At 54.2% G+C, this 24,954-nt stretch overlaps 4 non-coding genes across 4 annotated transcripts; 1 reads left to right on the forward strand and 3 right to left on the reverse strand.

Moving 5' to 3' along the window:
• Positions 1-6,665: 6,665 nt before the first annotated feature.
• On the reverse strand, positions 6,666-6,739 carry TRNAN-GUU. The gene has a single exon. It is a non-coding gene; the product is annotated as a tRNA-Asn (tRNA).
• A 2,431-nt stretch (positions 6,740-9,170) lies between these two features.
• Positions 9,171-9,244, reverse strand: TRNAN-GUU. The gene has a single exon. It is a non-coding gene; the product is annotated as a tRNA-Asn (tRNA).
• A 3,607-nt stretch (positions 9,245-12,851) lies between these two features.
• TRNAI-UAU lies at positions 12,852-12,945 on the forward strand. Its single transcript has 2 exons — positions 12,852-12,889; positions 12,910-12,945. It is a non-coding gene; the product is annotated as a tRNA-Ile (tRNA).
• A 6,065-nt stretch (positions 12,946-19,010) lies between these two features.
• Positions 19,011-19,083, reverse strand: TRNAK-UUU. The gene has a single exon. It is a non-coding gene; the product is annotated as a tRNA-Lys (tRNA).
• Between the last annotated feature and the right edge of the window lie 5,871 nt (positions 19,084-24,954).

Raw genomic sequence — 24,954 nt, forward strand, 5'->3', positions numbered from 1 at the left:
TAGGGGGTGCAGGCTTTGGGGTGGGGTTGGAATGAGAGGTTCAGGGTGCAGTAGAGGGCGCAACGTTAGGGCAGAGAATTGGGCTGTGAGGGCTCTGGAACAAGGCCAGGAAAAAGAGAATTGAGGCATGCAGGGCCGTCCTTAGGATTTATGGTGCCCTAGGTGAGATTATTAAACTGGTGCCCCTGTGCCTGATCTGCTCTTAGCAACAGAAATATAAGCATACAGTATTGGAAAACTTGCCACATTCACGTTATTAAAACCAGTTTAACTTAATGAAGCACACTGTAATGCTGATGCACTAGCACTAAAGAAGTAGCACTATAGAAAAAATTCTGATTTGACAGAATGATGCAAATAATATAATTTTTTTAATTTGTCAAAATTGTATTGGAAATTTATATGAAGAGGTATTGAAACAAAGATTTGTTTTTAATTAAAAGCAATCTTTCTGGCTTTTTTGGCTGCAAAATCAGTTTAATAAGCTGGGTTTCCAAACAGTGGGAAAATATAACCCTAGTTTTACTGCTAGGTAAAGCACAAAGTGACCAAAATGAAGTCAGCACAGAATCATCTCATCTAGATTAAGGTAGCACAGAAATGTTACAGAAGTCCTATTGTGCCTTATTTTGTTTGGAAAGACATTAGCAATAGCAGCACATTCATGTGATAAAATACATGATAAATCACTGCCTCTAAAGTTCCATCAAAAACTGACATTTTCACAGCTCTAGCATGAGCTGCTGTACAGATTCTTCACAAGGAAGTGTCCCTGGCCTTTTTAACTCATATTAACTATGTATTTACTTTATGAAAGTTGGAGAAAACATTGTGAAAACGTAAAACATTGGCTGCCCAACTTCTGGGCTGGCAAAAGCTATACTGACTCACAGGAAAAAAAAAAGCAGGAGAATCTTAGTACTACATATGGTCAGTCTATACCAGGGGTTGGCAACCTTTCAGAAGTGGTGTGCCAAGTTCACTGTAATTTAAGGTTTCTCATGCCAGTAATACATTTTAACGTTTGTAGAAGGTCTCTCTCTATGTGTATATTATATAAATAAACTATTGTTATTATCTGAGGTCCTACTCAGGCCACTGCCAGGTGAGTAAATGGAACCCCAGACCGGGTGCAGGCTGAGCGGGGCTGGTGGCTGGAACCCTAGACAAGGATCCCAGGCCCTGCTCAGCCCGCTGCTGGTCTGGGGTTCTGACCACCAACTCCTGCCAGCCAGGATCCCGGCCGCCAACCCCCCTCAGCCTGCTACCAGCCTGGGATTCTGCTCACCCAGGCTGGCAGGAGGCAGACAGGGGCCGGCGGCTGGGCTCCTGACTGGCAAGGGGCCGGCAGCCGGAACCCCGGAGTAGCAGTAGGCTGAGTGCTGCCGGCACCCCAGACTGGCAGCAGACTGAGCCACTCAACCCCCCACCAGCCCTGCTCAGCCTGCCACCAGCCCACTCAGCCCGCTGCCGGCTGAGTGAATGGAACCCCAGGCTGACAGCAGGTTGAGCGGTTCTGCCGGCCTGCTCAGCCCGCTGCCAGCCTGGGGTTCCTTGGGGGTCCCCAGGCCAGCAGCAGGTGCTGAGAGGGGCCGATGGCCGGTATCCCAGCTGGTAATAGGGCAGCAGCCGGAACTCCAGAGCAGTGATGGGCTGAGCCACTCAGCCTGCCGCTGCGTACCATCAAAAATCAGCTCACCTGCCACCTTTGGCATGTGTGCCATAGGTTGCCGACCCCTGCTTTATACACTAGTAAGGAGATGAGCATATTACAGTTGTTGGAGGGCTCTTATCAGGAGTAACAGGCTATAGGAAAGTCAGTTAACATTTTTTGTTTCTCTGATGAAAACTGGCCCACTCCCTGCCTCAAACCAAACCTGTCACTAATAATTGTCAACAACTTAATTTTCTGTTTTTGGCTAAGAGATTGACTTTTTTTTTTTAAATATTGAAATTGGATTCAGGATTGTTAGCAAGAATTTTTGGCAAACAAAGTTGTTAAATGACAATCTAAATGGCAACACAGTACTGCTTTCATACTGCTGGTCCAACAGCTGCAGTAGACCCCAAAATCCACCTCTTGGGGTGCAGAGTGGCAACAGCAGCAGCAAACCCTCAGGTCCAATCACATGCCAATGGGCACCACCACCAGCCTTACGGACCATGGTGAAGTTAGCACAGCATCTGATCTCAGGGACAGGTCACCCATGGAGCCACAGCAGCTCATCCTGCCCTGTACAGCTCCCCCCGGATGAGATGGATCGCTGGCAGCTGCCAGCCTGGGGGGAGGCGCTCCCCAGCTAGGTTGACCAGATCCAGATGTCCTGATTTTATAGGGCCAGTCCCGATATTTGGGGCTTTGTCTTATATAGGCACCAATTACCCCCACCCAGAGTGACCAGACAGCAAGTGTGAAAAATCAGGACAGGGGGTGGGGGTGGGGGGTAAAAGGAGCCTATATAAGAAAAAGACCCCAAAATTGGGACTGGCCCTATAAAATAGGGATATCTGCTCACCCTATCCCAACCCCCTGTCCTGAGTTTTCACACATCTGGCTAACCCCAGCCCAGCCCCATGTGACATTCCAATCCTGGCTCACTGCCCAGGAAGTGAGTTACTTTCACTTTAATTCCTCAGCAGGCAGGGAGCCAGCCTCCTCCCCCCACCTACCCCCCCAGCACCTCACCCAACCCATCTCCTCCCCGTTGGGAGGGAGGAGAGAGAGAGGGATGCTCCTGGGGAGGAGGGAGAAAGGAGGGGGTGCTCCATGGGGCAGGGTGGGAGAAGAATGGATGTTATGGGGGACAACAGAGGATACTGGTTCCAGAGCCGCAGGGCCTGCCTCACCTCACCTCAGCCGGGGGAAAGAGTCACACTCACAGGTGAGCTCCCTCCCCAACCCCTCCCCTTCCCAGAGACCCCAGCAGCCAATCCCCTCCCTCAGACTGTGCTGCATTCAGCTCTCTCTAGGACCCAGCAGCCCTGCTCTTACATGCTCCACTGCTTCCCGTCTGTCCAGGCTCCCAGCAGAGCAGTGCCCCCAGACCTAGTGGTGCCCTAGGCAGCTGGCTATGGGTAAGGACGGCCCTGGACACATAAGAGAGAGATCAGGCTAGAGCAGAAAATGGTTAGGGGTGGGGGTGGAGAATTTGAAATGTAAGGAGAAGAAAAATCTTTCTTCTGCTCCCTCTCATCAGAGCATCTAAAAACCAGGTGAGAAATACCTCTCCCCCACTGCAACATCAACTCTGGTGGGCTTGGGCTGAGGAAGGAACTTCTCTCCCCAGCAGCTCCAGCTCACCTGGGCTGGGCCATGGACATCTGCCCCCACAGATCTGGTACGCCTGGCCTGGGACAGGGGAGGGGCTCCTCTCCTCTCCATTGGGGACATGGCGGGATGAGAGATGTGACAGGGCTTTACGGGAAATCATTATTTGCCTGATTCATGTGCCAGTCCTAGTCCTTGCTGACCAAACAAACAGTATCCTGCATGCTGATGCCAGTTTGGAGGGTCTGGGAGCACTCTCCTACCAGGAAGTGGAAGGTAAATGTAAATCTGTAGCCTTTGCCAGCTGAGGACTGTCTGATAGCGAAACTCACTATCCCATCCACCAGCTGCAGTTCTTAGCCTTGAAATGGGCCATCATTGAGAAATTTCGAGACTACTTGTCTGGTGCTCAGTTTCAGGTATGCACAGAGAACAATCCACTGACTTATGTGTTAACAAGGGCTAAGCTGGATGCCACAGGGCAGAGATGGGTGGCTACTTTTGCTAGCCATAACTTCAGCATTCAATATCAATGAGCTGGTATAATAGGGAGTGTGATTTATCAGGACCACCAACTCTTGGCTGTGGGGAGGATGTAAGCAAGGTCAGAATGAACTCTACCCTGCCATCTGTTGGTGATGTGTTGTAAAGGCCTTTGGTCGCTGATGTGCATGGTCACACCCACGCCGCATTGCATGATGGGGGTGCTTGTCCAAATGGTGATTTTGGCTGCTGTCGGATCCCCAAACACTTTCTTAATAGGGCAGGAGTAATAAAGTGTAGTAATCCTGGTCATATGAATCAAAAACAGTAGAACGGTACTTAGCAGTTCATGATTTCGGGACTCACCCGAACCTACATAAAAATCGTTAGACAAGGGACATGGGTTCCAAAGAATAGCAATTTAAGAGCGATTGAAAATATATGTGTTTAACATCATGAGATTCTGCTGAATTCTCTAAATTCACATTTTATGGTTTTCTTCTCTCTTTAGTTGAAAAAATAGAATTATTATTCCACTACAAATAATGTGTTAAAGCATACACTTAAAATCTTAGATAAGTGAAAAATTGAGTTATACTGAAGGAGAAGGAACGTGATGCTATTTAAAAGCTTAAGTTCATAGGAATACAGTTTGGAATGAGAACCTGGCAGAAAAGTTTTGTTGGAAGAGTTAGCAGAGCGAGATTGTTAGTCACAGGTGAGTGGGTGGGTTTATGCAAATCCTGGACTCTTGGGCAGGGGCGGGGGGGATCAACACGACTTCTGTGGCACATGCACCACCTCTGCAACTACGTTTGCTACCTCACTCCCTAACAACACACCTTTTACCTCTCAGGACCAAAATACACCGTGAAAGAGATCTAACGGCATAAGCTTAGGGTGAGCAACTGCAGCACTCACAACAATTTGAGGAGATTCAAAACCACCTCTGCCTCTGTCTTTCCACACCAGGGACAGCAGAAAGGACACCAGCAGCACCTGCGAGACACCAACAAACATCCATTGCTACCTCCCTCCACGCGCTGCCGTTAGGAACCCCTACCCCTTAATGGTGAGTACTTTTCAGGCGAGGGTGACGCTCTCAGGCCTCAAATGCCAGGTACAGTTACTCTGTCCTTGATCCAAAACCAACAGGAAAATACACTGGATTACTCCTGCCCCAATAACAAAGACACTGGGGATCCCGCAGCAGCTGAAATGACCGTTTGGACAAGCACTCCCATCATGCAATCTGGGGTGGGTGTAACCATGCAAATGACATCAGCCCCAAAAGGCCTTGACGACAGATCACCAACAGATGGCAGGGTAGACTTCATACTGACCCTGCTTCAACTAGATTGTGGCAAAGATTCCAAAACACCGAACGTTAAAACTCACCTAACGCGGGTCAATCCATCCTCATCGTCGTAACCGCTCGTTATACTCCACACCCGAACGTAGCCCTCATATGGACAACATACCCTCCTAACTCAGTGTCTGTACGTTAACCTTTTACCCCCCGTCAGGGCTATTGCAGATTATGTATTCCTTACGCCACCCCATTTTAAACCGAACTTTGCACCCCTTGGGTAAGCTGTACGTTGTTCCCTGAGCACCAGAAACTTCTACGCCAAAACTCTGTACTGTACACTTTTTTTTTCTTTGAACCTCATCTTAATAAAATGCTGACTTTTGTTCGAGATCCCGGCTCCTCTTCCTTTGCAAGGCGTGTGCGTTCGCTCCGCGTTTTAGTCTGCTAATACGGCGGGGGGCGATTGAGCCAGAGGTGCTTGCCTGCTGCAGACACGGATCCAAGGCTGACCCTCGTCCCCCACAAGTGTAACTGAAAACAGTTTAAGAAGTGCTCCCGTCGCTGGCACTCAGCTACCCAGCTCCCAATGGGGTCCAAACCCCAAATAGATCCTTTTTACCCTGTAGAAGCTAGCTGTAAAATCCTGTGACCAGGGCAGCTGCCTAGCAGCCAGCGCATCTGCCTGCCAGAGCGAGGGCATGTAAGGCACTAATCCGGATAGTGGCAGATAGGTGACAGGGGGAGAGTGTGAAGAAGCAGCAGAGTGGCGCTGGGGGAGCGTGCTGGGCCCATAACCCAGTGGTCGATGGATCGAAACCATCCTCTGCTACGCGTGCGCTTGTTTTTTTTCCCTCTGGGCCTTCAAGCGAGCCGGTGACCAGCAGAGCCCCAAGAGCCTAGGCCATGAGGCAAGAGGTGGCTGAGGCGAAGCGGCGGCCTGCCAGGGAGCTCCCTGGCACCTCTGGCTGCCTGGGCTGAAGGCAAGAGGCAGGCCTGGGCGTGGCGAGGGCCTCCTGTCCCGGAATGAGGCTGCAGTGCTTCCTGGTCCCCTTTTCCCACCCACACCGGCAGGCGGCTGCTGCGGGAGAACACGAGGGAGGCTCTGGGGGCGCTAGGCAGCGCTGTGTGTGTGGCTGTCAGGGGAAAGAGCCGAGGCTCCCGACTCGACCTGCCATTGACTCGCGTGGCTCTGCGCGCCATCAGCCGGGGCGGGGTGGGCCAGGCCGCGGACGTGACTCAGGCTTGGGCCGCATGGCCGTGCTTTCCTGACGAGGCATGAGGCAGGCCAAGAGCTTTGCACAGCGTACAGGGAAGTGGGAGGGAGGTGTCTTTGAGCCGGCCTGTCTCCTCCGCTTCTCCCTTGCCGCTTGGGCGGAGGCGGGAAGGGAGTGAAATGTTCCCGGCTGAAAGTTTTTGTGCTCGGCTTTGAGGATTAAGCCTGAGCCTCCGGCACGGCTGCTGGCAGATGGGTTTCTGAATGGCATCCAGCCCGCTCTTTGGACCACCAGCTGAAAGCACTGAGGCCAAGAGGCAGCAAAATGGGACCTTTGAGGCTCCCCATACAGGCCTCGGGAAAGCAAGGCAGTAGCACGGGCTTAGCGCCATCCCTGGGTGGGCTCGAACCACCATCCTTTCGGTTAACAGCCGAACACGCTGAGCCATTGCGCCACAGAGACACGGAAGGGCAAGGCTGTATTGAGCACAAAAGCCGGGAATCAGCTCAGGGTACGGTATAGCACATGCATGCAGTGGTTAGCCAAGCAACAGCAAGGAACTGGATTGCTATGGAAGGAAAGTTCTGTGGGAAGGAACCGAAAAGAGCACCGGGGGCTGTGGTACAGCGCTCGCATACACTTTCTTTGGTCTGTTTTGCTGGAAGAGTTAGCAGAGCGAGATTGTTAGTCACAGGTGAGTGGGTGGGTTTATGCAAATCTTGGACTCTTGGACAGGAGCAGGGACGGGGGGCATCAACAGGACTTCTGTGGCACATGCACCACCTCTGCAACTAACGTTTGCTACCTCACTCCCTAACAACACACCTTTTACCTCTCAGGACCAAAATACACCGTGAAAGAGATCTAACGGCATAAGCTTAGGATGAGCAACTGCAGCACTAACAACAATTTGAAGAGATTCAAAACCACCTCTGCCTCTGTCTTTCCACACCAGGTACAGCAGAAAGGACATCAACAGCACCTGCAAGACACCAACAAACATCCATTGCTACCTCCCTCCACGCGCTGCCGTTAGGAACCCCTACCCCTTAATGGTGAGTACTTTTCAGGCGAGGGTGACGCTCTCAGGCCTCAAATGCCAGGTACAGTTACTCTGTCCTTGATCCAAAACCAACAGGAAAATACACTGGATTACTCCTGCCCCAATAACAAAGACACTGGGGATCCATGAGCAGCTGAAATGACCGTTTGGACAAGCACTCCCATCATGCAATCTGGGGTGGGTGTAACCATGCAAATGACATCAGCCCCAAAAGGCCTTGACGACAGATCACCAACAGATGGCAGGGTAGACTTCATACTGACCCTGCTTCAACTAGATTGTGGCAAAGATTCCAAAACACCGAACGTTAAAACTCACCTAACGCGGGTCAATCCATCCTCATCGTCGTAACCGCTCGTTATACTCCACACCCGAACGTAGCCCTCATATGGACAACATACCCTCCTAACTCAGTGTCTGTACGTTAACCTTTTACCCCCCGTCAGGGCTATTGCAGATTATGTATTCCTTACGCCACCCCATTTTAAACCGAACTTTGCACCCCTTGGGTAAGCTGTACGTTGTTCCCTGAGCACCAGAAACTTCTACGCCAAAACTCTGTACTGTACACTTTTTTTTTCTTTGAACCTCATCTTAATAAAATGCTGACTTTTGTTCGAGATCCCGGCTCCTCTTCCTTTGCAAGGCGTGTGCGTTCGCTCCGCGTTTTAGTCTGCTAATACGGCGGGGGGCGATTGAGCCAGAGGTGCTTGCCTGCTGCAGACACGGATCCAAGGCTGACCCTCGTCCCCCACAAGTGTAACTGAAAACAGTTTAAGAAGTGCTCCCGTCGCTGGCACTCAGCTACCCAGCTCCCAATGGGGTCCAAACCCCAAATAGATCCTTTTTACCCTGTAGAAGCTAGCTGTAAAATCCTGTGACCAGGGCAGCTGCCTAGCAGCCAGCGCATCTGCCTGCCAGAGCGAGGGCATGTAAGGCACTAATCCGGATAGTGGCAGATAGGTGACAGGGGGAGAGTGTGAAGAAGCAGCAGAGTGGCGCAGCGGGAGCGTGCTGGGCCCATAACCCAGAGGTCGATGGATCGAAACCATCCTCTGCTACGCGTGCGCTTGTTTTTTTTCCCTCTGGGCCTTCAAGCGAGCCGGTGACCAGCAGAGCCCCAAGAGCCTAGGCCATGAGGCAAGAGGTGGCTGAGGCGAAGCGGCGGCCTGCCAGGGAGCTCCCTGGCACCTCTGGCTGCCTGGGCTGAAGGCAAGAGGCAGGCCTGGGCGTGGCGAGGGCCTCCTGTCCCGGAATGAGGCTGCAGTGCTTCCTGGTCCCCTTTTCCCACCCACACCGGCAGGCGGCTGCTGCGGGAGAACACGAGGAGGCTCTGGGGCGCTAGGCAGCGCTGTGTGTGTGGCTGTCAGGAAAGAGCCGAGGCTCCCGACTCGACCTGCCATTGACTCGCGTGGCTCTGCGCGCCATCAGCCGGGGCGGGGTGGGCCAGGCCGCGGACGTGACTCAGGCTTGGGCCGCATGGCCGTGCTTTCCTGACGAGGCATGAGGCAGGCCAAGAGCTTTGCACAGCGTACAGGGAAGTGGGAGGGAGGTGTCTTTGAGCCGGCCTGTCTCCTCCGCTTCTCCCTTGCCGCTTGGGCGGAGGCGGGAAGGGAGTGAAATGTTCCCGGCTGAAAGTTTTTGTGCTCGGCTTTGAGGATTAAGCCTGAGCCTCCGGCACGGCTGCTGGCAGATGGGTTTCTGAATGGCATCCAGCCCGCTCTTTGGACCACCAGCTGAAAGCACTGAGGCCAAGAGGCAGCAAAATGGGACCTTTGAGGCTCCCCATACAGGCCTCGGGAAAGCAAGGCAGTAGCACGGGCTTAGCGCCATCCCTGGGTGGGCTCGAACCACCATCCTTTCGGTTAACAGCCGAACACGCTGAGCCATTGCGCCACAGAGACACGGAAGGGCAAGGCTGTATTGAGCACAAAAGCCGGGAATCAGCTCAGGGTACGGTATAGCACATGCATGCAGTGGTTAGCCAAGCAACAGCAAGGAACTGGATTGCTATGGAAGGAAAGTTCTGTGGGAAGGAACCGAAAAGAGCACCGGGGGCTGTGGTACAGCGCTCGCATACACTTTCTTTGGTCTGTTTTGCTGGAAGAGTTAGCAGAGCGAGATTGTTAGTCACAGGTGAGTGGGTGGGTTTATGCAAATCTTGGACTCTTGGACAGGAGCAGGGACGGGGGGCATCAACAGGACTTCTGTGGCACATGCACCACCTCTGCAACTAACGTTTGCTACCTCACTCCCTAACAACACACCTTTTACCTCTCAGGACCAAAATACACCGTGAAAGAGATCTAACGGCATAAGCTTAGGATGAGCAACTGCAGCACTAACAACAATTTGAAGAGATTCAAAACCACCTCTGCCTCTGTCTTTCCACACCAGGTACAGCAGAAAGGACATCAACAGCACCTGCAAGACACCAACAAACATCCATTGCTACCTCCCTCCACGCGCTGCCGTTAGGAACCCCTACCCCTTAATGGTGAGTACTTTTCAGGCGAGGGTGACGCTCTCAGGCCTCAAATGCCAGGTACAGTTACTCTGTCCTTGATCCAAAACCAACAGGAAAATACACTGGATTACTCCTGCCCCAATAACAAAGACACTGGGGATCCCGCAGCAGCTGAAATGACCGTTTGGACAAGCACTCCCATCATGCAATCTGGGGTGGGTGTAACCATGCAAATGACATCAGCCCCAAAAGGCCTTGACGACAGATCACCAACAGATGGCAGGGTAGACTTCATACTGACCCTGCTTCAACTAGATTGTGGCAAAGATTCCAAAACACCGAACGTTAAAACTCACCTAACGCGGGTCAATCCATCCTCATCGTCGTAACCGCTCGTTATACTCCACACCCGAACGTAGCCCTCATATGGACAACATACCCTCCTAACTCAGTGTCTGTACGTTAACCTTTTACCCCCCAGTCAGGGCTATTGCAAATTATGTATTCCTTACGCCACCCCATTTTAAACCGAACTTTGCACCCCTTGGGTAAGCTGTACGTTGTTCCCTGAGCACCAGAAACTTCTACGCCAAAACTCTGCACCGTACACTTTTTTTTTCTTTGAACCTCATCTTAATAAAATGCTGACTTTTGTTCGAGATCCCGGCTCCTCTTCCTTGGCAAGGCGTGTGCGTTCGCTCCGCGTTTTAGTCTGCTAATACGGCGGGGGGCGATTGAGCCAGAGGTGCTTGCCTGCTGCAGACACGGATCCAAGGCTGACCCTCGTCCCCCACAAGTGTAACTGAAAACAGTTTAAGAAGTGCTCCCGTCTCTGGCACTCAGCTACCCAGCTCCCAATGGGGTCCAAACCCCAAATAGATCCTTTTTACCCTGTAGAAGCTAGCTGTAAAATCCTGTGACCAGGGCAGCTGCCTAGCAGCCAGCGCATCTGCCTGCCAGAGCGAGGGCATGTAAGGCACTAATCCGGATAGTGGCAGATAGGTGACAGGGGGAGAGTGTGAAGAAGCAGCAGAGTGGCGCAGCGGGAGCGTGCTGGGCCCATAACCCAGAGGTCGATGGATCAAAACCATCCTCTGCTACGCGTGCGCTTGTTTCTTTTCCCCCTGGGCCTTCAAGCGAGCCGGTGACCAGCAGAGCACCAAGAGCCTAGGCCATGAGGCAAGAGGTGGCTGAGGCAAAGCGGCGGCCTGCCAGGGAGCTCCCTGGCACCTCTGGCTGCCTGGGCTGAAGGCAAGAGGCAGGCCTAGGCGTGGTGAGGGCCTCCTGTCCCGGAATGAGGCTGCAGTGCTTCCTGGTCCCCTTTTCCCACCACCCCGGCAGGCGGCTGCTGCGGGAGAACACGAGGGAGGCTCTGGGGGCGCTAGGCAGCGCTGTGTGTGTGGCTGTCAGGGGAAAGAGCCGAGGCTCCCGACTCGACCTGCCATTGACTCGCGTGGCTCTGCGCGCCGTCAGCCGGGGCGGGGTGGGCCAGGCCGCGGACGTGACTCAGGCTTGGGCCGCATGGCCGTGCTTTCCTGACGAGGCATGAGGCAGGCCAAGAGCTTTGCACAGCGTACAGGGAAGTGGGAGGGAGGTGTCTTTGAGCCGGCCTGTCTCCTCCGCTTCTCCCTTGCCGCTTGGGCGGAGGCGGGAAGGGAGCGAAATGTTCCCGGCTGAAAGTTTTTGTGCTCGGCTTTGAGGATTAAGCCTGAGCCTCTGGCACGGCTGCTGGCAGATGGGTTTCTGAATGGCATCCAGCCCGCTCTTTGGACCACCAGCTGAAAGCACTGAGGCCAAGAGGCAGCAAAATGGGACCTTTGAGGCTCCCCATACAGGCCTCGGGAAAGCAAGGCAGTAGCACGGGCTTAGCGCCATCCCTGGGTGGGCTCGAACCACCCTCCTTTCTGTTAACAGCCGAACACGCTGACCCATTGCGCCACAGAGGGGCAAGGCTGTATTGAGCACAAAAGCCGGGCATCAGCTCAGGGTACGGTATAGCACATGCATGCAGTGGATAGACAAGCAACAGCAAGGAACTGGACTGGTATGGAGGGTTTTTTGCCCCACTTGCCCCCCCCGGGTGTCCCTGCCTAAACGTGGCGGCCACCAGAGCCCAAGCAGTAGCCCCACCCCTTCCACTTGAGGCCACGCCCCTGCACCACCCCCTCCCCAAGGCCCCGCTCCTACACTGCCTCATACCCCAAGATCAGGGGCGGCTCTAGACACCAGCGCGCGGCAGGCGCTTCCGGGGCGGCATTTGACTCGGTGGAGCTCCTGCGGCATGCCTGCGGCAGGTCCACCGGAGCCGGACGAGCGACCTGCCGCAGGCGCATGACTGCCCGCGGGTCCCGCTTCCAGCGGCTCCGTTGAGCTCCCGCAGGCATGACGCGGCAGGTCCGCGGCCGGGTCCGGTGGACCTGCCGGCAGGCATGCAGGAGCTCAACCGGAGCCGCGGGAAGAGGGGACCCGCCGCGGGACCGGGGAAGGGCGGCGCAGTGCTCCGTGCTGCTTGGGGCAGCCCGATTTCTAGAGCCGCCCCTGCCCAAGATCCTTCCTCCCGCTCACTGCTCTCCGTCCCCTCCCCACCCTCACTCACCCTTACGGTCATTACAAAGTGGCAAGGCAGAGCCCTCCCATTTTTTAAAGTCCTGGGGTGTTGTTCCCCCCTGTTCAGGCCCCCCTGGGGCCCTGCACTTCACACAGCTCTCCCTGATTTCAGCTGTTAGTGAGGGAGCCTCACTGCTAGCGCAGACTGGGCAGTTCCTTGCATGAGAGACACTGTCCCAAAGCAGGACTAATGCTTAGAGCTGGTTATCAGTGATTTCAGATCTGTTGGGCTGCAGCAAGACTCTCCATTGAGCCTTAACCAGCTCTGTTATTACCCAGGGAAGAACAAAAGGGTCAAATGGGGCCTGGAACCCTTAAGAAGAATCCACCCCACCGAGTACAACACTTGTCGCCACCTGCTCTCAGCCCCACTGACAATGTTTTGGGGTCACTCCTTGCCTGTATCAACCTAGGGGTTTTAGAGAGTTGCAGCAGGTGCTCCAGTGGCGCAATTGGTTAGTGCACAGTACTTATAGGGCAGTGCTGAGAGGAGTTATGCTGAGGTTGTGAGTTCAAACCTCACCTGGAGCACTGGTTTTCATTAACCAAGTGGCATCACCCCCTCATTTTCCCCTGCGTAATGTAGACTTCCAGCCCTGGGGACACTGAGGAGGGGAGCTGTCAAAAATTCCCCCTTCATTTATTACCTCCTCTCCAGGGTGCAGATGAGAATCTACCATCCTTTCTCCCCCACCAGCCCCTGTGCCAGGATCCCTCAAGCAGAGCCTGGAGTCCTGCCCATCCTTGACCCCTGAGCCTGGAGGGAGAGGAGCAAGGAGCCATTGTTACAGGGCTTTCCCTTCCCCTGCCCACTTCCCTGGCCCTTGTCACGCAGGCAGCAAGCAGCAAAAGACCAGAAGTCGGAAGCGCAGACAAAGGGATGTTTACTGGGGTTAGTTTCCAAGCAGGCAGATTCCGAAGCCCTTCACACCAGTCGGGCTTATCTCTATAGACCGACAGAGTCTGTTCCCCAGTGTCCCCTTTCCCAGCTCTGACACCACAGAGCGTTTACCCCACATCCCTACAGACAATTCTTTCCTGGGTGTCTGGCTGCTGAGTCCTGCCCACATGCTAAGGGTTTAGCTGATCGCCATACTTGGGGTCGGGAAGGAATTTTCCTCCAGGGCAGGTTGGCAGAGACCCTGAGGGGTTTCACCTTCCTCTGCAGCATGGGGCACGGGTCACTTGCTGGAGGATTCTCTGACCTTGAAGTTTTTAAACAACGAGTTGAGGACTTCGCTAGCTCAGACATAGGCCAGGGGTTTGTTACAGGAGTGGGTGGGTGAGAGTCTGTGGCCTGCGTTGTGCAGGAGGTCAGACTAGACGATCACAATGGTGCCTTCTGACCTTAAAGTCGATGAGTCTATGAGCTCTGACACTGCAGAGTGTTAACCCCACATCCCCCTTCCCAGCTGTGACACCGCAGAGCCTTGTCTGTGTCCCTGTTCCCTATTCCCATCCCCCCGTTAGCATGATTCCAATTTCCTCTTCCACTTCCTGTCTGACCCCAGTTTATACAGTAATATTCTCAGCTAGACCTTAACCAGTCATTGTAACTAACCAATTCTAACCTATTGTAACAGAATTCTCTAACCAATTACATCCCACTCCCCTAATTAACTTACACCCAGCAAAATTAATTCTGCAGCAGACAGAAACAATTAGCGAACCAGACAGATTGACAATAGAAAAGTGGGGGCCAGAAAGCTAAACCCTACAGAAATGAGGGTTTCACAACCACAACCATTGAGAAGGGATTTCTTGCCAGACCGGATGCTCCCTTAAGATCTGTTTCGTTATCTGGTGGTGATGGGCACTATCGGGACAGGATCGTCTTCCTAACAGCCCAACCCCACCTTAGTTCAGTGTGACGGGTTTGGGAGGTGAGGATGGGACCGTTCGCTTCCCAGCTTATGGCTGCCCCTGCTGCTTAGCCAAAGGCCTTCGCCTACAAACAAGGCTCAGACTCTCCGAGGGAGAGAAGGCCCAGACACAGGCAGACTGGGATTTTGGGTCTTTCTTTTATAGCCCTGTCACTAGCTAAGTGATAAAAATACACCTGAGTTCTTAAAGTCTAGGCCTGTACAGGCAGCCTGAATATCTCTAGTCTAACAGCCATTGGTCCCTGTGGAAAAATGATCTATTCAGGGTTGTCCCTAGACATTTTGGTGCCCTACACAGCACCCCCGTCCCTCAGCCCGAGCTGGCAGAGCGGAGCAGGCTGGGGCCAGGTCACTCCACTTCCCGCTGCCCGGTAATTGCAGGGCAGGCCCGACCCCACATTCACGGGGCGTCGGGAAGTGGAGTGATCCGGCCCCAGCCTGCTGCACTCTGCTCCCAGCCTTGGAACTTGGTGGAGTGGGGGAAATGCCCCCCCAGCACTCACCAGTGGCGCGGCTGGGAGAGAGTGGAGCAGAGCAGGCTGGGGCCAGGTCGTTCCACTTCCCACTGCCCGGTGAGTGCCGGGTGCACCTGATCCCTCCTGCCGTCCACCGGGATGTAGCTCAGGGAAGGGGCGGAGTGGGGATGGGGTGGAGCAGGGGTGGGAAGAGGGGGTGGGGGCAGACCAGGGGTGGGGGCTGTGGGAAGAGGTGGAGCAGGGGCAGGGGCAGCTTTCCTGGCCGGCTCAGCCAGCCGGGGGATCGGGTTCCCCGCTGGAGCAGTACGCAGCTGCGCAGGGCACCGGGAAATTTGGGGCAATTTGGTGCCTCCACATCCCTTAACCAGGCAGCGTCCCTGTGGTGTGGGCTGTCTGCATAGGCCCTTTCTCAATCTTTCTCACCCTCTTGTCTCCAGTCTCCTGTGTCTCTGCTTTCTAAGCACAGACTCACTCTGGCTGTTCAGAGGAGGGCAGGACCATGCCTATGCGTGGCCAGCAGACAGCGACAAAGACCCCCCAGCCAGCCTGCTCCCTGCCACGCCAAACACCCACTGAAGGCCACCCACAGACCAGCATGCGGGGCGGCTGCTGATGCTCTGTGGCCAACATCAGACGATGGTAGGAAAGCAGGGCCAGCCCCCCCGGTGGGGCCTCTTACCGTTCCCACTCCAGGTGCTCACTTTGGCAGTGGGGCAGGAGATTTTACCCCGAGAGGCTTTTCCCCAGCTGGCGAGAAGCAGAGAAACACCCAGGCTCCCAAGGGGCTATGTAGCAACCCCCCTCCAGCACAGGGACAGGCGCACACTTGGAAGAGGGAAACTGCTCCACACTGTAGCCCGGGCAGCCGCCCAGTTTCTTTGGCAAGTCAGGAATGGCAAAGGCGAGACTGGAAGTACCTGGGGCTCATGCCCCAGCCTTTCTGACGCCCACCCCCCAACTCCTTCCCGGGGCTCTAGCTGAAGCCAGAGCATTGGCCTGAGTGACCAAAAAGAGGTTCTAGCCCTGAAGGGAGCAGGACGTTCAGCCCAAAGGTAAAACTGCACAAGCACAAAGGGACTTGAACTCTCAACTGCCTGATTTAAAGTCAGACACCTTATCCATTAGGCCACGTGGTCACACTAGAAAATACTCTCCAAGTACTTCTTTAGAGAAGACGGACACTGTGTTTCTCAGACACGTCATCTACTGAGGGGGGTTGAGACTCTCTGGGCACAGAAGTCAAGTTCCCTGCGAGATGTGAGACTTAATTCTATGGAGCCGGGTGCAGGGCTTTGGCAGGGAGGCTCAGGCATGGGGGATTGGGGTGCAGCGGATGGACCGGCTGTCTAGGTGCGGAGATTTAGTTGCACTGAGGCACAGGAGGGAGGAGGAATCCCGCTGATGGTCAGTGGCTGTGCAGAAAAAAGGGTGTTGATTCCCCCATCCTAAATGGGCTGGTTGGCTTGACTCTTCTCTCTGCTGCAGAGCATGGTGGGGACTGCAGCTCACCCCTCGTGGGGCAGGAGAGCACAGATGCAAGGTGCTGGGCTCAAATGCACCTGGAGGGCAGCTCCGGTGGGGTGGGGCAGGGCCTGTGGTTTACGTTCTGCGTTGCCTGGTGCTGGGCCATTGCACAATCCCCAGCCACGCCGCACAGCGCACCCCGAGAGGGGGCAGGGGGCCAAGCAGATGATCCAGCATGAGGGGGAGAGGATGTGTGGTTGGGGGAAAAAAGGCCTGTGGCTGCACTGGGGGAGTGCAGAGCAGGGGTGACACCCCAGAAACCTGCAGCAAAGGGATGGACAGGTGGGGTGGGTGGATAGAAATGGCAGTGAGCCTAAAAGGGGAGTGGGGGTCAGTGGTCAGAACAGGGAGGGGGCTGGGTGCTAGGACCTCTGGATTCTATTCCTGGCTCTGGGAGCAGAGGTGGGTCTAGAGGTGGGAGCAAGGGGACTGGGAGCATCTTCCTAATTCACAGGGTAGTTCTCGTCCCAGCTCGTGCGAGGGCGGGAAGCGCCACCAGCCCCATTTCCTGGACGGGAGAAGAGAGGCTGAGTGATGTGCCCAAGGACACTCGGGAAGTCTGTGGCAGAGCACAGCATGTTTCTCCCCCTCCCCTGCCGGGGTCTGGCCTGTTAGTGGGTGGTGCAGGGGCGGGGTCTCAGGAGAAGGAGCAGTGGGAGGGCGGGGTCTCAGGGCAATGTGAGGGCGGGGTCTCGGGTGAATGGGTGGTGCAGGGGTGGGGTCATAGGGGCAGTGTGGGGGCAGGGACTCAGGGGGAAATGGGCAGTGTGGCATTGGGGACTTGGGGGAAGAGGCGCTGTGAGGGCAGGGTCTCGGGGCAAAGGGGAAGCATGTGGGTGGGGTCTCGGGGCAAGGGGCAATGCAGGGGCAGGGATTAGAGGGAACAGGTGCTGCAGGGGTGGGGTCTAGCGGGAATGTGAGGGCAGGGTCCCAGGTGAATGGGCGGTGCAGGCGCAGGGTCCCAGGGGGAAGGGGCAGGGTCCCAGGGGAAGGGGCTGTGCAGGGCGGGGTCCCAGGGAAGGGGCGGTGCAGGGTCTCAGGGGAAGGGGTGGTGCAGGCATGTGGTTCCAGGGGAAGGGGCGGTGCAGGGGCGGGGTCTCGAGGAGAACGGGACGCTCACGGGCGGGAACTCGGGGGAAGGGGCCATGTGGGGGTGGGTCCTTGGGGAAAGGGTGCAGGGAGGGGTGTATTGGGGGCAATGTGGGAGTGGGGAGTCGGGGAAGGGGCAGAGTGAGGGTGGGGTGCTGGGGAAAAGGGGCAATGCGAGGGTGGTGCCTTGGAGGAAGGGACGGGCGGGCAGGACTTCAGGGAAAGGGGCAGGGATTAGGGGAACAGGCGATGTGAGGGGGACCTCGGGGTTAGGGGCAGCGTGAGGGCACGACCTTGGGGGGTGGGGCAGGTCTTTGGGGAAAGGGCAGAGTGAGGGGGCAGGAGCAGGGTTTTGGGGTGGGGGGGGCAGGACCTCAGGGAAGGGGGCAGGGGCAGGGCTTTGGGGAAAGGGGTTTGGCAGGGGCAGGGCTTTGGGGAAGGGCACAGCGGGGCAGGGCTTTGGGGAAGGGTGGAGCGAGGGGGGGCGGGGGCAGGGCTTTGGGCTTTGACCTGCTCTCCAGCTGAGCCACCACTGAAAATTGAAAAACAAAACAGTAGAACCGTACAAGGCTTCAAAGCCCACCAGGCCCAACCCCTCTTCTAATACAGCAGAAAAGCCGCACTTCTCCTGACTAGGTGGGGACGTCCTATTGCCCCACAAGAGGTGGAAGGCCATCGTGTTCGGTCTCAGTAGCACTCGTGGAGCAGGGGGAAATACATGGCTGAGGAAATTCCCCACAGATGGGTCTTGAGCATGACAACCTTGTAGGTAATGACAAGGTCCACTTACGCCACCGGCTGAGCCACTCCTCACAGGCCAGCAACCATTTCTCCCAGTTCGCGTTCCCCACCTCAACCCCAACCGAATGCTAGAAGGCACAGCCATCAACCTGCCCACTCTTGCAGCCCTCCCCTTCCGCCCTGACTGATAGGGGGGAGTATTGAGCCTCCCTCCCTTAGGCCCTTCAGCATCCCTGGGGAACACCAACACCGCCCAAGTGACTTTGGGCCAGTAGGTGAACCAACAGGGCTGCCTGCTAGGCCAGACTGCAGCCCAGCTTCAGGCCTGAGAGGAAATGGAGCTCGCATCCCTACCTACAGGACTCCAGGCATGGCCAGGCTTCTGGATCAAACATCCCCTCTTGTGCTCAAGTCACAACAGCTAGCGGGCAAAAGACAGGCATTCATGGCATTGGAGAGAGCAAGATAGAGCCTTGGAAGACCCAGCAGGGTTTGTGGCATAGGAATTGTCCTCAGATCCTAACGAGACTTCAGCTCAGATTGCAGGATTCAAAGTCCCGAGTGCTGCCCTTACACCATGGGACCAATAGGGAACCCCCAGACCTCTGCTGAGCTCTGGTGTGGATGACCCTGTGCGGGCAGCCCTGCCTTTGCTCACCAAGTTGTCATGCAGCAGTTTGCTGCAGCTCCCAGAGGCCTTTCTTAATCCAGACTGGGAAAGGCCAGTGGGCATGTGAGGAAGTTTCCCCTTCAGTCCCAGGCAGTACATGGCCCTTCCTAGTGAAAGGTGAATTCCTGGGGGAAAAAAGTGATTCAAATAACATCCTGGAGAGATGCCTTCATCAGTTCTGGGGGAAATATCCAACAGGGAAAGGTTACTTTTCACCTGACCAGGGACTTGAACCCTGGACCCTCAGATTAAAAGTCTGATGCTCTGCCCACTGAGCTAGCCAGGCTCATGTTTCAAAGAAGCAAATTCCATGCAGAAGAGAAACTAATCAAGAAAATGAGAGCAGGAAACAGTACAGAAAACTTGCTACTCTGGCTCTCTTAGCAGTCCTAGCCCTAGCCTGCTCCTCCATCCGGTGCCCTGAGGCCTTATTCTTTTTTTAGTTAAATAACAAATCCAGGAGAAAACACAGTTATACAAAGCAAAACAAAATCACAAACAGAAATGTCATTGGAAATACAAAAATAAAAAAGGAAAATGCAAACTACATCACTTTATCATGTCTGGGCCATTCCTGTATCGAGAGTACCCGCTAAGGTCCCTGTGTGCTTACGAGAAACCTGGAGGAACTCATACCACAGCCTGAACATGCAACTCAACTGCTCCCAAGTGCCGCAGTAAAACCCTTTCCCTGCTGTGACATTGCACTCCATAGGATTTTATGAATATATGCTAATGAGTGTGAATATGATGTAACTGGAACATGCTTCATGCAAAAGGTCTCTTGTGCAGTATCATTACAAAGCTTATAATCTACTGAGTGTGTTCATCCTATTTGTATGACTCGATCATTCTTGTATCTGAAACTAGAAATATGAACTATAACTCTGAGGTCCTGTTGTAATGATGCAAAGTGAGGGCCATTAATAGTGGTTTGGACTCTTGATGGCTCCCATTAACCAGAACAATTGACTGGAGATGGCTCTGTCCTGCACCATCTGTGAGTCAGGCCAGGAAGAATGAAGGCTTGGGGGTCTCACAGGACATGTGACCATGTTACCTGGTACAGGAATCCATCTTAAACCTGGGGCTTTTCCCCAGGAGAGAAACAAAAGATTCCTGCCTTGTACCAAAGCTGTATAAGGGGGTGGAACTGAACAAAGGTGGCTGCAGTCATGAGACATCCCCTAGCTACCACCTGAGCTGGAACAAGGGCTATACCAGGTGAAAAGGTTGGGCCCAGACAAGTGTAACCCTTCTGCCCCTCTGAGCTGGCAGCAACAAGGGCCGGGTTCAGTATCCAGGGGTTCCGTTTCAATAACACAATGCAAAACTGGCTCAAGCCCCCACCCAGTGATGTGGGACAATTACCTACCAACCCCCCCCCCCCCCGGGCGGCTCTAGGAGGCAATACTTTCCCCACTCGCAAGCACAGAGTCCGAGTGTAGCAAAATCCTTTTAATAAAGGAGGGAAACAATGCGGCATCACGTTGGAGAGACACCACAACCAGGACTATACACAAACCATAAGCAAAAAAACCCACCTCCAAGCACATTTGGCCCTGTCCTTTCCCCCTTAGAGTCTTACGTCCAATCACCCCAAAGTCCAACAACCCAAGAGTCTCTCTCTCTGGTCAGTGCCACCCCAGAGTTCAAAAGTTTATCTGCAGAGTTTTACCCCCCCCCCCCCAGCCTGGGTGGAAATGGTGGGGGCACACACAGGGTGTTAAGGGACACCTTACATGGGCCAGGGCCGACTGCCCCGCTTCTCCGTGGAGTTCTGCTGCAGCCTTCACCACGACTGGCTCCACTCCACCAGCTGTGCCGCTCCTCCAACCAACCCGTGAACCGCATCAGCCGTCCACGCGAACCACTCCACACTGCTCACTGTTCCACGGGCTGCGCCAACATGCTGCAGACTGCTCCGCTCTGCCAGCTGCTTAGCGATCGATCTTCAGGCTCCCCCACTCAGTGATCTCAGCTCAGTAAGCTTAGCTCTTTTAGTGATTTCAGCTCTTAGTGGTTTCAACTTGTAGTAGAGGAGCACCAGTACCACCTTGGCCCAACGTGAATTCAGATCAGCAGCCTCCAGATGGACTCCTAAAGGATTCAAAATTAGCTCTGCTCTTTAACAGTGGACAAAGGAGGATGTACAATTGGTGTTCCAGGCCCTCAAAAGGGGCCCATACCATCAGGTACACACACCAGTCCCCAACCTCTCTCCCTTCACTGGGTTTTGGAACCCATGTCCCTTGTCTAGCAAGTACTATTTAATGTAGGTTGAGTCATTTCTGTCATAAAGCAGTCTCATAGTTCCTCATTCACCTAATTAAGGTAACAGCACTTTTTTTTCCTTCCTGCCCCAATAACAAAGAAATTGGGGATTCCACAGTGTGAAAATAACCATCCCATGCTGCTGTGTGTTATGCTAAGTGGAGTGGGTTTACCAATGCAAATGCACATTCCTAAAATTCCTTTGCCCACTCCTCATAATGTACCACCAGATGTCAGGGTAGATCTCATCCTGACTCTGCTTACACAAGAAATAAGTCTAGTCTGCAAAAGAAGCTTATTGGAAGATCTCTGAGGGTGAGATTTGATCTGTATTGAGTTTTGTACTGTATTAGGCTTAGACTTGCATGTTTTTGGTTTATTTTGCTCTATGGAGAATACAAACTGCACAGAGAAGGAAAAGTTAATGCCTTGGAAAAGCCTCTGTGTGTTAGATGGGTGGGAGGGTGTCTAAAAACCACTTTCCTCTACTTTCTTTTCTCTGAATTCCTTTAGAAAATCCAAAGCAGGAAACAGAACCATTTCTTTCTCTGAGGCTTGAGCTTCGAGACTTTCAAATTATGAGACTGACACGCTGCCCACTGTGCTAAGGCGGCCCAGTGAAATGTTTAGGTTCAGTGCATATAGGATCCTCCTGCAGCAGTGACTGGGGCAGGGAAGGAGCCAGGGGCGTGCTGGAAAAAGCAGGGAGCTCTGCTGCCCACAGACCTGTCCTGGCGGCTTTCACAGGAGCAAATAAATCAATTCTCCCTGCCAGTGAATAATGTACTGGAGCTAATGGCAGCACAGGGGGGATGTTTCCAAGTTGTACACCCACTGCCACATGTTAAAACTCAATCTCCTTTCCCTATGCATTGGGCAAAGCAAGCTGGGGAAACTACATGGATAATGAACCCCAGTGCTTTAGACAAGGCTTGAACTCATAACCCCAGCAGTAGCCCCCTTTATACCAACCAATTGCACCACTGCAGGTGCTTTTCAGAGCAAGCTGGGAAGCAGGCAGTTATCAGTCTCTGGGGTTCACACCTTTGCCTGGTAATTGAAAGGCTGATGCATCAAACCTAACTCAAGACGCAGCTTTTCAGTGATGAGACTCCAGGACATTTTAACAGGAAGAAAATCTCCTCGATTCTGGTTTAGTCCCATTTGACTCCTGCCCGTCTTCTCCCCCCGCCTCCCCGCCCTGCCCCACCCCTTCTCTTTCCTTCTCCACTGGGGCTGTGCAGAGAGGAGCCCCAGTCAGTCTCTGTCACAGAGAGTCTGTATCCCATCAAGGGAGGGAGGGGTCGCTCCAAAACACTGATAATGGGGAGGGGAGGGGTGTCTGTGATTAGGAGGAGAAAGGATGGAGAACTAACAGTGGGGCCCAGAGAGATTCCCCCAGATTGGGGAGATCCCCTGCTGCCCCCCATCAGCCAGCTGTGGGAAGAACAACTTGGGATTGCTTGGGGAAGCCACCTTTAAAAACACAAGTGTAACATGCTAGTTACATTTTAATAAGACCAAAGCCTCCTCAAACCCACGGTCACAATCACTGCAATGATTTTGGCTTGATATTTTACCGGCCACAGATACAAAGTGAGTCAAATTACAGTTTCCGTTTGGAGTCAGTGCACACACAAGAATCCGGAGGCTTTTAATTCCTTAGGTTCTGCTGCCATTTCATTTCTGTCCTGTTCCAAGATTTATTGTTGTGCAAAGCAACGTTAGGCCCTTGGGAGTGTCCCCCCTGGTCCTGCCTGCTGCCCCGGCCAAGTTAAAAGAGCCGGAGGACCCCTGCCACCACCAGCACCAGCGGGCTAAGGCGGTTTCCTGTCCACTCTCGCTCCATGTGGCACGCCACTCCCGGAAGCGGCTGGCACGTCCCTGCGGCCCCTGGGGTGGGGGGTGGGGTCTCCACGTGCTGCCCCTGCCCCGAGAGCCAACTCTGAGAACTGTGGCAATGGGAGCTTCAGGGGTGGAGTCTGCGGGCAGCCATGCTCAGAGACGCCCCTGCCCTCCCACTTAGGGGCTGCTGCCAGAAGGGGGTGCGGGTTGATTTCGGGAGATGCCTGAGGTAAAGGTTGCACCCCTCACCCTCTCCTGCACCCCCAACCCAGACCCCACACCTGCACCCAAACTCTCTCCAAGACCCTGCCCCCCACACACCCTGCTGCAGCACAATCCCCTGACTGAGATCAGACCCTGCACCCAAACTCTCTCCTAGAGCCCAATCCCTCTCCCTCCCACAACCAAACTCCCCCCCCAGAGCCTTACAAAGCTGTGGGGTGGGGCAGGACTTAGTCCCATTCTGGGAACGACCAAAAATTATACAAACCTGCCTCCCCGTCCAGCCCAACCTTCTGCTGACGCACCTCAGCCCACACCCATGCAGGGTTTGAAGCTTCCATTGCTTAAATTCCAGGACACTGAGGGATTTCAGCTCCCCTTTGCCCACAGGGAACCTTCACCCCACTCCCAGCCAGGTTCTTGTCCATGGGATCACTGTAGGGGGGCTGGGTCCCTCCGTGTCTTTTCTCTCTCTGACAGGCCAGGGTGCAATAATTGGGGCATCTGAGCACCCAGGACCTTCTGTGGGGCTGCCATTCCCCTTCCCCTTCTGTGGTCTCATCAGTCATTGACTCCAGCCTTTTTTCTGTCCATCGTCAGCACCATCCCAAGCAAACTGCACTCGCCTCAAAAAGACAAAGAGTCCTGTGGCACCTTACAGAGTAACAGACATATTGGAGCATAAGCTTTCTTGGGTGAATCCCCACTTTGTCAGATGAATGTCATGGAAATTTGCAGGGGCAGGTATAAATATGCAGGTAAGAATCAGTCTAGAGATAAGGCGGTTAGTTCAATCAGGGAGGATGAGGCCCTCTTCTAGCAGTTGAGGTGTGAGCATCAAGGGAGGAGAAATTGCTTTTGTAGTTGGCTAGCCAGGCACAGAATTCCCACTCCATTCATCTGACGAAGTGGGGATTCACCCACGAAAGCTTATGCTCCTGTACGTCAGTCAGTCTATAAGGTGCCACAGGACTCTTTGTTGCTTTTTACAGATCCAGACTAACACAGCTACCCCTGTGATACTCAAAAAGACAGTGTCCCCTGTTGGGTGTAAATCACTGACCTCTCTCCTCTCTGAGCACTGACTGCCCCTCTGTTTCCTTGCCTCTCACTCTGTGCAGATGGGACCTTTCCCTCCAGTGCTGGAGGATTCGCCCTTCTCATCTACCCTTGTCCCAAGCAACACAGCGGGTGGGAATCTTACATGTACCGAGGTGACTTAGGAGCAGAAACCCCCCCAGACCTTCCATGCAATTGGCACTTGCCCCTCACTGAGCAGGATTAAAACTCCTGCAGGGAGACTGCTGGGCCACATTCCAGCTGGGCATGAGCAAAGCAGCAGCGTGAAAAGAACCTGGAGATGCTGGGGACTGAACACAGGACCTTATACATGTAAAACATACGCTCTACCACTGAGCTACATCTTCAGATGGGCCATGTGTGCTATAAGTTGCACTCAGAGCCCTCCTGTTTCCAGAGCACCTAGTGGCCTAAAAGCAGCATAGGGGACGCATTCCCTGCTCTGAGGGCCAAACCTGCTGTCCTGGAGGCTGCTGCTTCTTAGGGTCACTTTGCAGCAGGGCCAGATTCTATGTGTGGGGCAGAGAGAGTGGATGCCCTGGACTCAGGGTGCAGAGATACACTCAGCCCTCTCCCCTGCATTGGGTGGGGGGTGCTGCCACCCCCTGCTGGAAGGTAATGGGAGGGGAGGGGCGCTGTGAGTCACTCAGCACCTGACCCTGGTGGCAGAAGTGCTGTGGGGAGCTCTAGGTGTTTCTAGGATCTGCTCTTTCCACCTGCCTGTGAAGTCCAGCTT

Source organism: Mauremys reevesii, linkage group 23 (assembly GCF_016161935.1).
Source record: "Mauremys reevesii isolate NIE-2019 linkage group 23, ASM1616193v1, whole genome shotgun sequence".
NCBI classification, from domain to species: domain Eukaryota; kingdom Metazoa; phylum Chordata; order Testudines; family Geoemydidae; genus Mauremys; species Mauremys reevesii.